Consider the following 10,143-nt stretch of genomic DNA (forward strand, 5'->3'; position numbering starts at 1 on the left):
GGATTATCCGGATGGGCCACAGGGTAGGTTGGGTCAGGCGTAGCTGCGGACAGCTCCGCGGGGTCCTCGCGCTAGGGCCCGGGGGCGGGGCTGGGGCGGGGCCAGCCCGGGGAGCGGGTAGGCCAGTTGGAGGCGGCAGCTTGTGAGCGCCCGTTAGGTCCGGCTGGCCCAGCGAGCTCTCCAAGGTACCCGTGGCCGAGACCCACGAAGTGTAGGGAGGATCCACAGGGTGGATAAGACAGGGTGGAGAGATTGAAACCCGCTCCAGGAAAGCCCTGGAGTTTTGGAGATGAAGTACTTTGCTCGAGTTTCACAGGCATTTCTGCATTTATTCTGATTCCAACGTGTGGTCGTCACACACGCATATCCCAAGGTTTTCCCGTTCATCTCAGGCTCCGTTTTATGCAGTCTGTTCTTGCACAAATGATGCACAAACCTGCCACAAAGGACGGCAGGAATGTGTTGTGAGAAACGGACTCCTGCTCAGATAGTCTTTAACGATTGATCGGATCAGGGTTAGAATGTTTAGATATACAGAAAAGTAAAAATCGGGGCAGAGCCGACCAAGACCGACATAGTTGGGTTGGGGTTGTGGCTCAGCGGTAGAGCACATGCAAGGCCCTGGGTTCGATCTTCAGCACCACGTAAAAATGAATTAATTAAATCAAAGGTATTGTGCCCAACCACAACTAAAAAATAAATATTAAAAAAAAAAAGTGACACAGTTGTTGTGCACTGCTGACCTTTGTGTCTAAGTGAGACAAAAGCCAGTTCAGTATGGACAGCCCAGGTCAGATCCGTGACAACTTTCTGGTCTGTGTTGTGGTCAAGCCTTCAAATGCTGTAAGGTCACTAGCAAGTTTGTTTTTTATTTTGGTTGGCATGTTGTTTATACCTAAATAATTATACATTTGAAATAATTATACATTCACAGGAAGTTGCAAAATGAGTACAAAAAGATACCCATGCACCATTCACCCAGTTTCCTGAAATGGTAATATTTTACAGAAGTATAATGTGAAAACCAGGAAGTTGGCATTGATGTAACCCACTGAGTTTGTTCAGATTAATCAGTTTTGCATGGACTCATCTGTGAAAGTGTGTGTGTGGAGTTCTATGCAATTTTAGCATAAGTAGACTTAGGTAACCACCACCAGAATCAATGTACAAAACTTCTGTCTCCACAAAGATCCCTCCTTTCAGCTGTAGAGACATTCATCCACCCTCCCACCATCTGGAAGATGGCAACCACCAATCTATTTTTCATATCTATAATTTTGTAAACTTGAGAACATTTAGTTATTACCATCCTCACAAAAGAAGAAACTCATGTGTTGACATAAGATGAATAAAATTTATTTATAGATACCATTCAAATGTAGAGAGGAAAAATTGAAATAAAATATGTATTAAAGATTAAACTGAAACAAATACAAAAATAAAAAATAAAAAAAAATAAATGGAGTCACATAGTATGTGATTTTTTTTTAAAAAAAAAAAAGAGAGAGTGAGAGAGAGAGGGGGATAGAGAGAGAGAGAATTTTTAAATATTTATTTATTTTTTCTTAGTTCTCGGCGGATACAACATCTTTGTTTGTATGTGGTGCTGAGGATCCAACCGGGGCCGCACGCACGCCAGGTGAGCGCGCTACCGCTTGAGCCACATCCCCAGCCCCGTGAGTGATGTTTTGAGTTGGCTTTTAGACTGTTGATGTCTATTCAAGTTGGTTTATAGTTTCTTACTTTTATTACTAAGTACTGATTATTACTGCCATTTGTTTAACCATTTGCCCTTTCTAGCATATTTGGCTTGTTCCCAGTTTGGGGCTATTTCAACCAAAGCTATCATAAACAATCATGTACATATTTTAGACATTTAAACTTTAACAATTGTAGCAAATACATGTAAACTTTACCATCTTAACCATTTTAAGTGTGCAGAACAGTGGCATTAAATAAATTCATATTGTTTTGCTATCATAATCACCTTCTGTTCATAGTATTCATTTCCTCTGTGCTGGGTGTGGTGGCGCACACCTGTAATCCCAGCTGCTTAGGAAGCTAAGGCAGGAGCATCACAAATTCAAGGCCAGCCTTAGCAACTTAATGAGACCCCATCTTGAAATAAAAACAATAAAAAGAGCTAGTGATACGGCTCAGTGGTAGATCACCCCTGGATTCAATCCCTAGCACTGGGGGAAAAATTCTTTACATTTTAAAAAACTGAAATTGTACTTACCAAATGTTAACTCCCCCTCCCTGTCTCTCAGCCCTACCATTCCCCTTTATGTCTCAAGAAGTATGCCTACTCTGAGTACTTCATACAAGTAGAGTCACACAGTATTTCTCCTTTTTCTCCTTGATTTCACTTTAGTAGCATTTGGCAGAATCGTCGTTTAGAGATCAATAACATTTGCATGCACATGCGTGTGCACACACATATAACTCCATATATATGTCATGTATATAGCTGTTGCATATATATAACTCCATCCCTATGGTGTTTATATAGTCACTTGTCAAGGGACAATTGGGTTATTTCCACCTTTTGTCTATTGTGAATAATGCTGCCATGAACATGGGTGTATGAGCATGTCTTTGAGTCCCTGCTTTCAATTCTCTGAAGTGTATACCAACCCCATACCTATTTCTGCATGGGCATAAGATTTCATTTCTCTGGAATATGCCAAGTTCTAAGATTCCTAGATGTATGATCAGTATATGCTCTGTTTTTAAAGAAACTGCCAGCTGGCTGCCATGACACATGCCTGTTATCCCAGTGGCTTGGGAGGCTGAGGCAGGACGATTATGAGTTCAAAGCCAGCTCAGCAACTTAGCAAGGCCCTAAGCAACTCGGTGAGATCCTAGCTCTAAATAAAATATAAAAAAGGGCTGGGGATATGACTCAGTGGTTAAATACCCATGGGTTCAATCCCTGGTACCAAACAACAAACAAAAACCCTGCCAAACTGTTTTTTCAAAGTGGTTTTAGCATTTTATATTCCCATCAGCAACGTGTAAGAGAGAGCATCTAGTATTATCACCATTTCAAAAGCTATTCTAGCAGGTATATAGTGACATCTCCTTATGGCTTTAATTTATATTTCCCTAATAGTTAATAACACTGAACTCCTTCCGTGTGTGTGTGTTCTTTTCTTAACCATCTATCTGCATATCCTTTTTGGTGAAATGTCTGTTTGTATGTTTTGCTCATTTTTCTAGTTGGATTATTTGTTTGTTTGTTTTTCTCTTTTTCCCCCCAGTACTTGGGATTGAACTCAGGACCACACACATGCTAGGCAAGAGCTTAACCACTGAGCTACAGCTCCAACCCTGATGATTTCTTTTACTGTTCAGTTACTGTTCATTTCTTTATTTATTCTAGGTGATACCATTTTCAAATAGAAAATTTGCGAATATTTTCTCACAATCCACAGTTTGTCCTTTCATTCTTTTAGCAAGGCCACTTGGCCATTCACCAAGCAACAGGTTTTCATTTTGATAGTCCAGTTTATTAATTTCCCTTCATGCATTGTGCTTCTGGTGTCGTGTCTAAGAACCATATCCCTAATTCATGGTCTAAAGCTTGTCTCCTGTTAATTTATAAAAGTTTTGTAGTTTGCGGCTTTACACTTAAGTCTGTAATCCATTTTATTTTGTTTTGTTTTCTTTTTGTAAGATGTGTGAGGTTGAAGTCGGCTTGCAGAAGGGTTCAGACAAGCTAGTCACTTCCTCCCCCAGGAGCCAGGGGTCCCCTTAACCTCATTTCTACAAAACTGCCTCCCACAGCCACTGCTAGTCCACTCTGCACCCACATGCATCCCCATGTTGCCCAGTGGGACATTCTGTGTCTTCCTTTTTTAAACTGCTGTTGAGCTCATCTGTCATTGTGTGGTCAGCCATCCACATGGTCCTGGAGCCATTTTTAGTGTATTCTCAGAGCTGTGCAACATCATCACTGTCAATTTTAGATCACATTCATCACTCCAAAGAGAAACCCCCATACCCTCTGCCACTCCCCTGATCCCCATCTGCTACCCCAGCCTGAAGCAATAGCTAGTCTACTTTCTATCTCTATAGATCTGCCTCTTCTAGAAAATTCCTATCAATGCAGTCACACATGGTCCATTGTGGCTGGCTTCTTTCACTTAGTATAACATTGTTGCGGTTTACCCATGTTGTCACAGGTATCTGTACTTTCTTACATTTTATGGCTGAGTAACATTCTGTTTGCTTGAATATACTACATCTTATCCATTCGTCAGTTGATGTACATTTGGGTTACTTTTACATTTTGTCCATTATAAATAATTCTGCCATAAACATGCATATACAACTTTTGTGTAAACATGCTTTTGCTCTTTTAGATATGTACCTAAGAGCAGAATTGCTAGGTCACATGGTAACTCTGCCAGACTGTTTTTCAAAGTGGCTGCAATATTTTACAGTCCTACCAGCAGTGCTTAGGATTCTGATTTCTCGCCAATAGTTTTGGAGTTCAAGCATTGCTGTTTTAATCTGGTTGTCTTTTATTATCCAGTTTTATTGGTTCTTTGAATATTTTGGATATAAGCCCCTTATTGGTACATGATTTGTAATTATTTTCTTCCATTCTGTAGGTTTTATTTCCATTTCTTAATAAGTATCCTTTGAAGCACAAAGACTTGAGTTTCAGTTGTGTTTTTCTATTTTATTGCCATTGCTTATGCATTTGGTGTCATGTCTAAGAATTTACTGTCAAATCTGAGGTCGTGAAGATTTGATCCATGTTTTCTTTTAAGAGTTCTTATATTTAGGTCTTTAATCTATTTTGTGTTCATATTGGAGAGATGTGGTCCAACTTTATTCTTGTGCATAGGCCCTCCAAGTGTTACATCATCATTGGTTAAGGGAAGGGAAAAAAGAAAGAAAAAGATAAGGAGAAGAAAGGAAAGACTATTTTTTCCCTATTGAATGGTCTTGTCACACCTGTTGAAAATTAGCCGTCCATAGACTGTAGGTATACTTCTGAGCTTTCGATTCTATTCCATTGATCTACAACATCTGTACCCCACTATCTTAACTGCTGTTGCTTTGTAATAGGTTTCAAAGTTGTGAAGTATGGGTTTTTCTACTGCGTTATTCTTTTTAAAAGTTATTTTGGCTATTCTTGATATCTAGCAATGCCATGTAAATATTAGAATCAACATGTCAATTTCCAAAAATAATACAGCTGGGATTCTGATAGAGAGTGCTTTACTGTATAGATCAGACATCTTGACAATATCATGTCTTCTGACCATGAACATGGGATGTTTTTCCCCTTCTTTTTTATAACTTCTTTAATTTCTTTCAACCAGTGTGTTTAGCTTTCAGAATATAAATATTGCACTTCCTTTTTTATTTTATTCCTAAGTATTTTGTTCTTTTTGGTGACATTATACATGGAATTGTTTTCTCAATTTCATTTTTGGATTTCCTGTTGTGCATGTACAGAAGTAGTAGTGATTTTTGTATATTGATCTTGTTTCTAGCAATGTTGTGGGACTCTTGTATTCTAATAGGTTTTAGTGGATGCTTAGGATTTTCTGTGTACAAAATCATGTCATCTGTGAACAAAGAGGTTTTCACTTTCAGCTAGCTAATTAGCCTCTTAGGACATGTGTTGTTCTCTCCCTCTCACATTTCTTTTTACCACTCTCTTGCTCTGGATCCTGGCATTCTCGAGCTTTTAACAGAAGGGGACACTCACAGTTGTCTTTCCTTAATCACAGAATCTCTGTACTCACTTGGATTTATTAGAAGTTCCAATTAAGAAACCTGTCTCATTATTTGTTGATGAATCCTCTCTCAGAACTGAAACTGGAGGTTATCAAGCAGAATACGTGATCACTAATTTGAATTCTCTTTAGAATATAGTCAACCTGAGAGAATGTCAGACCAGATGGCAAAATGTACTGCATTTAGTACACAGAGTTTGTCAACTCACGTGCACTGAGAGTAGGTTTTCGTGGCAGCATCATGTGACTTTAGGATGCTTTGAAAACAAGGAGGGTTTCTTAACCTCTGCTAGAACCCCCATAAAAATGAACAAATTAAGTAACATGTAGATGCAGCTTCCTTCCTTCTTAGAGGAGCGGCTATCATCAGGGCTGTGGCCCATGTAAAGTCAGAATGAGAAATGGCACCATGGATGTGAAAGGAAATGCTCTAGCAAGCAGTTATGCCAAAGTAGCAGCCTCAGCCAAAGTTATGCTCCTAAATGGACCCCAAAGAGTAAATCTAGAGTGATTCAAAGAGAGTATTACACATTCTCAATGTGAAGACCCTGGTTCTGAAAAAAGAATAATATTAAAAATTATAACCTTCACTTGGATAATCTCTAGTGCTCCCAAAATGGCTGCTTTCTGGTATCAGATTATTTCAGATGGATATTATCTAAATTTCTCCATGTAGTTGCCCATCATAATACAGACAACTTGGTCACTATCTTAAATTAGTATTGGAGAAGGAACTTTTAAAAGGGAGCTTTTTAACAGATTATTTTCAGGTTATGGATCACATGTCAGCATAATTCTGGAAATCCTGTAAAGGTGGGGCATGGCCAGGAGCCAAAGCCTCCGGGGCCACCCTGCACACCTTCAGGTGGGTCTTACCCAGCTTCCATTCTTAAAGAGTTGGAATATGTATGCATAAATGTATATCTGTTTTCAGGATGAGCTGAAGCATTTCCTTGCTAAACATGCACAGTTCTTACAACCACTAGCAGCTGCTTGGTTTTTTCCCCCAACCTGAGGCTCCTAACTTTCATATCAAGTGATCAAGGCACATATTTTACAGGAATCATTAGAACTCCATAAGGCATTACCCCATGTTTAAAAATGACACTGTTTTTATCATACATAATCTCCCAGAAAGCTTGAAAGAACCAACATTATTCTTAAATTAAAATGAGCAAATTTTTCAGAAACCCTTGAACTCCTAGCTAAAGGTTTTACTCACAGAATTCCTTATGGCCATAAGATTCACTCATTTGGGACACATCAATTCTTCCCCTGAGAACTGGTACAGTAAGGCCCACTTACTTATGGGTTTTGCCTCCAATGATAAATCTACACTGCTATTCTCAGGCATGGAAAAGTACTGCAAAGGACTTGGGTCTAGATCCTTCTCACAGCATCTTCCTAAAGACCCTCTTTGTTACATTAAACCACAAGATTTTGTCTATTAAGAGTCACAGGGGAAAGGTCGAACCTCCTTGCAAAGGACCTTTCAAGGAACCACTAACAAAACTATCACTAACTCTGGAATAAGTAATTGACAGCAGCTCTCCCTGGGATACAGATCTGTGTCTGTGCGTTGGCACAGGAAGTGATGGGCTGCTGCATTGCTCTGGATTTCTCATTGGCTTGACGTGGTGGCATCTGCGCTTCTTTCTGAATTTGGATCAATGAACAGGCTAGACGTCACATTAAAGAGAACAATTTGCTCCATTCTTCTGCACGGCTACCATTTCTTATCAGATATTATGAAGATGATATAACAAGATCATGGGCTATGGTGTACATGAACAATGGAACATTCCCCACGTGGTGAAGATAGCATCTCTAGTGGTCCCTGAATTGGCCAGCCTCTCTCCAGCAAGAGAATGAGCAGAAGGGGGATCCATAAGCACACAAGCGGAAGATGGCCACACCACTGAGCCACAGGTCTGGCTCACACTTCTTCAGCAACCATCCTGGAAGCCAGAAGGTGACGTGTGCAGCAGTCATCTCAGACATGGCCTGAACTTGGTCAATCACTGCAGCTCCTCTCTCTTTTGCCCCCACTACCAACTCAGGACCAACCATGGAAAGTCACATATCTCCCTGAAGCAGCCACATGAGAAGTCCTGCTCCCAGCTAGGTCAGCCCAGTTTTCCACGTCAACAGCTCTCAACCTGGGGCACACCTGAGCTTCCTTTTATTTTTTTTTCCATTGTAAAGGTGTCTCACTCCCTGCATGCATTTGCATGTCTGCTGCAGATAGAGGTGGCTGATGACTTGGTTATAGGAATCTCTGAATCATCTCTGACTGCTCTTATTTGAAAGGCCTTTATTTCCACATGGGCAAAGCCCTTCCTCTTCTAGAGAAGAAAACCAAGTCCCAGAGAAGGTCATTGAGGGGACCTCCAAATGTCTTGGAGTATTTGGCACAGATTCCTGTCCCCCTCTTCTTCCTTAGTAATTGTAGCTGAGCTCACTCCTGCTGTGTTAGACAAAGACTTTGGTTTCCAGTCTCCTCAACAGGGAGTCTATAAGCAAGAGTGATACACTGCAGTTGTTTATTGAGGAATGTCTGTAATCTTCATGTTTGTTACATGTTTGTTGGGGACCGCAAATCAAGATGGCGCCTGGCAGTTTGCCAGGAGGAGTGGTTTGTAAGACAACGCCACGGAGCCATTAAGTCGGTGGGGATTCCTTATTGGCTGACTGTTGTATCTAGATAATGCTAATTGAGTCGAGCTGTGTGTAATCAGTTAGGTATGTATACCTCTGCTGTTCTGCAATAAAGCAGCTCTTACTACCTTGGGTGCCCACTACCTTGAGTTCCAGCTCAGTTCCTGCTGAGTTTTCCCGAAATGAAGCAGTTCCCACTTCAACCTTCAAGATGCTTGTCACCTCCCAGTTATTTGGCCCAGACAGACTGCGGTACATGTTTAATTGAATAATAAGTGAAGAAGGATTTTTGACTGATTTGTTTTAAGGTGGGTGCTATGTAATAAAGTATTTGGCCGATCCTTGTTGCTGGTTCCTTGGAATTTCCTGAGCAACAAGAGAGCCCTTGGACCATGCATGATATGCAGAGTGGCAGCCTGGCCTTGCCAGAATTACCAACCAAATGATTCGAGGGTTGGGGCTTTGAGCCATGTCGTATCAGTCCATCCTCTAGGGAAAGGAAGGGGGCTGATGACTGGGTTCAACTGAGGGGTCAAGGATAGAATCCACTATATCTGTGTAATGAAAGTCCAATTAAAACCCTGGACCCTGATGCTCAGGTGAGCCTCCCTGGTTGGCAGTACTCTGTGTATTGTCACACATAAGTGTGCAGGTAGCCTAATGTGCTCCTGGGAAATGTCAGGAGCTTTGCATTTGGAAGTTCCTAGACCTTGCCCAATCTACATCTCTTCCTTAGGCTGGTTCTACTGGGTCTCTTTTAGCTATCATTAAATTTATGATGACAATGTAATATTGTATGGTGGTGCATATCCATGATCCAGTGACTCCAGAGGCTGAGGAAGGAGGTTGTCAAGTTCAAAGGCAGACTCAGCATCTTAGAAAGGCCCTAAGCAGCTTAGAGAGATCCTGTCTCTGATGAAAAATAAAAAAGGGTTGGGTTGGGGATGTGACTCAGTGGTTAAGCACACCTGGGTTCAATCCCTGGTACCAAAAACAAGCAACAAAAACATAGCCCTTTGTCCTGAGTTCTGAGAATCATTCTAGTGAGTTATCTAACATACAGGGGTAGTGGGGACCCCTGAATTTGTAGCCAGCTCTCAGAAGTGAAGGTGGTCTGGGGACTCCTCAATCTGTGAGGTCAGCCTTGTAAACTACCATGTTTTTAACCCATGAAGTTTATCCCAATTCTGAGCAGTTGGCATCAGAAACTATTACAGTGCAAAATCTAAAAGCACTCAATTTCTATTACACACACACAAAAACACACCACACTATCCTAAAGATGAAACTATGCTAATCTATTTCTGAATTTGAAAAACAGGAGGCACCATTACATTTTTCTAAGGAAATGTTTAATTGGCAGTTTTCTAGAAGGAAAGCTTTTCAACTAGTACAAAAATATGAAATCAGCCAGGTGCACTGAGAAAACATGAGAAAGTCAAATTCTTTTTTCAAAGTAACTCCCAACTGGTGAGAACCCACTGGAAGCTCCCTTCTCAGTGGAAGCATGAGACATGACCTTCAGCAACTGATAAGAGTGGTGAGATGATGAACAGAAAATTACTTAAATGGTTATCACAAGACCAGAGAACCTCTGGAAGGTGTGGTCATTCATTGTGGCTCTCCACACTTTAGAGATTTAGTAATTTACCAAAACATTGAATCATCTCCGTAATTCAGTTTTAGAACCCCCCCCCCATCCCCATAACATTGTGGTCACTCTCAT

General features: G+C 40.8%; 1 long non-coding RNA gene across 2 annotated transcripts in view; it reads left to right on the forward strand.

Annotated features, from left to right (window-relative positions):
- The first annotated feature begins 50 nt into the window (after positions 1 to 50).
- Positions 51 to 10,143, forward strand: part of LOC144369034 (uncharacterized) — a 27,757-nt gene continuing 17,664 nt past the window's right edge. Inside the window, exons 1-3 of one of the 2 annotated variants that reach the window (XR_013428454.1) lie at positions 51 to 185; positions 1,570 to 1,639; positions 7,324 to 10,143. The exon at positions 7,324 to 10,143 is cut by the window's right edge and continues 1,656 nt beyond it. This is a non-coding gene — a long non-coding RNA (uncharacterized LOC144369034). The remainder of the gene's footprint in view (positions 186 to 1,569; positions 1,640 to 7,323) is intronic. The other variant, XR_013428453.1, reaches the window with a different exon arrangement.

Source organism: Ictidomys tridecemlineatus, chromosome 12, assembly GCF_052094955.1.
Source record: "Ictidomys tridecemlineatus isolate mIctTri1 chromosome 12, mIctTri1.hap1, whole genome shotgun sequence".
NCBI lineage: Eukaryota > Metazoa > Chordata > Mammalia > Rodentia > Sciuridae > Ictidomys > Ictidomys tridecemlineatus.